Raw genomic sequence first — 2,774 nt, forward strand, 5'->3', positions numbered from 1 at the left:
AGATGCAAGGCCCTAAGAAAGCGGTAACATATAGCACATAGACATGCAAAACATACATAAGGCAAATAAAGTAAATAAAGCCCTAACTATTACATTCGGGGGAAGCCTACTACAATCTAAGAGGGGAAACGAAATGAAATAATAACCTAGCTATTACAACTTTGGCATTCAAGTGCCTTTCAAATGATCGAAATTGAAAATAACTATATAAAACTAAAACAAATAAAGTGGATAAATAAATAAATAAATAAAATGAAAACATTCAAAAGGCATGCAATTAAGCACATAAATCACATAGACACATAGGGTCAAATAAAGTGAGAAATAAGGGATCAGGTGTACCTCCCTTGAGTTGGAGCCCTAATGGAGTGAAATTACTTATTTACCCTCCAAAAATAAAGAAAAGGTCAAGGCATCACTTTAATTAACAAATAATCACATAAAATGGAAACAAACATAAAATTGAATCATTCAAAGCATTCAAATAAACCAAACAATCCATATTTATCAAATTGACACAAATAAGGACCCAATTGAAAGAATTAAAGAAGTTTGAGGGATCAATTCGATTAATTTTTTAATTATTTGGGCCATAGTAAGATAAAGGGAAGCTTAGGGGGTTAAAAAGTGAAATAATTTAAAATTTAGGACTTAAAATGAAACTTACCCAAACCAAAAAGATAAAATTCACAAAGAATGAATGAAAAACTATTTGCTATCATTACACAATCAAAACGCCAAAATTCCTAAAAAAAATCAAATTAAAACTATAAATCTAGAAAAAAAAGGTCTTAAAACCTACAAATTTATCTCTAAACTCATGCATATTTTCACTTTTTAAGGTAATTATCATTTTTTGCTTGACATCCCTCCTCATACGTATATCCCTTCCCCCGTATTTTCCCTTATATGTATATTACTTACCCCTTTGTATGAAACATGACATTAGACTTGCATTTCATTTAAACATTAGACCTAGGTTAGTACATTTGCATGATTAGATTAGGGAAATTATCTCTTGGATATGGGATATGGACGAGTTTGGCTTTCTAACCTTAGCACGCTCGTATTCCCTCTATTAAAGGGAAAATTGAGTCACGAACATTAGTCCCCCGTACCCGACATGATGCATTCCTGTAGGTCATGTATATTTGTGTATTATTATTTTCCTTTTCTTTTTTTAGAGTCTCATAGTTTTGCATTATTCGTGACCTCTCCAAAAAGTCCACTTTGGGCATCACAATTAATGTGGTTGGTACCAATTAAGCTTTGAAGGGAAATTTTGCCCCCCGATACCCTCTTAGGTCTATGGTTTACATTCATATAGTACATCCAAATGTGATAAATCTTTAACGTAAAATAGGAAAATCTTTGACTAAATCGTGCAACTAGCCTTGGTTAGGTTGAAAGGGTGCCTTGAATTCTTATCCTTGCCTTCCCTTTCTTCAAATGTAACTCCCGAATTTTTTTCTCTGATTTTCGTAGACTTGGAGTCGTTTAAAAGGGTTTTCTACTTTTTCCTTTTAAATTCATTTTTAGGTGACTTGGTACACCTCAACTCAATACCAAGTGGCGACTCCATTTTCCATTCAAAAAACCCTTTTTAAACTATATTTTGGGTCAAATCGTCACATTTTCAAGTCTCAATTAGACCCATGTTTTTATTTTTTTTTAAATTAAAAATTCATTTTCCAATCAAAAATCGAATCAAAAGCCATTTTCCTAAACTCATCTTTTATTTTTCTTATTTAAAAATGGGGCGCGACAGCTGGCGACTCCACTGGGGACTTAGAGGATCCAAGCATTCGATTTAGTCCACCTTCTTTTAACCTTCTCATATATCACATTTGGAGTAGCAAGTTGCATTTTTCTTTTCCTTTTTCCTTTTTTCTCTTTATTAGGGTTTTTGCATCTATTACGCATGTAATCACTCCTCGCGCACTATGTATGTAATGAATGGATGATTTATTTGTATCGCGCTTGCATTGTTGGGTGGAGGGTAGTCACCCTAGAACCGTCGACCACATTGTGATGGTATTATAATCCCTCCCCTCAAAAGGAAAATCACTTCATACGTGCATGCATAATTTTTACCCTATTTTTTTTTCTTTTTCGTGGGCGTCATCCCATATCTCCCTGTAGGATTAGGATCGATTGCCTTAGGTATGCGGATGGTGTGCACTGCGCCCATAGCGATGCCTAAGGGATCACCCGAGCCATCGACCGAAGGCCCTAGGAGTGATGACCCTTCGCCTTTAAGTCTGAAGGCTTGGGAGTCGAAGCCTTATCGAGTATAGATGCATTAGTGAACCAAACCTCATGCATCCATATTAGAATTGTCTAGGGTAGAGTCGACCTTATCCTGAATTAGGGACACTAGGCACGAGGGGGGGATTCCAACCCTTTTTCCTTATTTTGCTTTCTATATTTTATTATTTGATTGCCACAACGTGTTATGTGTTGTTTATTGAACTAAATTTCCTTGTCTCTTGTCTTTTGCATTCACAAACGTTTGGAAATAAGAGGCCTGGCATGATCCTCTTTTAGAACTTACCCTTATAGATAGGCTATTGCACGTTTAGAAATTCTGATATATTTCATTCGTAAATTAATAATGACATATCATTTTAGGCCTACCCTGGCATATAAAGGGTTTCTTAGGTTACGTTTCATTGCATATTTTATTGTTTTAATAGATTGGTATCATGCATCCACCTTAGAGGGAATGCCATTTAGGGGATCCCGTGCTAGGATTCGCCTTATGTCTCGGATAT

This window comes from Coffea arabica, chromosome 3c (assembly GCF_036785885.1).
Source record: "Coffea arabica cultivar ET-39 chromosome 3c, Coffea Arabica ET-39 HiFi, whole genome shotgun sequence".
NCBI lineage: Eukaryota > Viridiplantae > Streptophyta > Magnoliopsida > Gentianales > Rubiaceae > Coffea > Coffea arabica.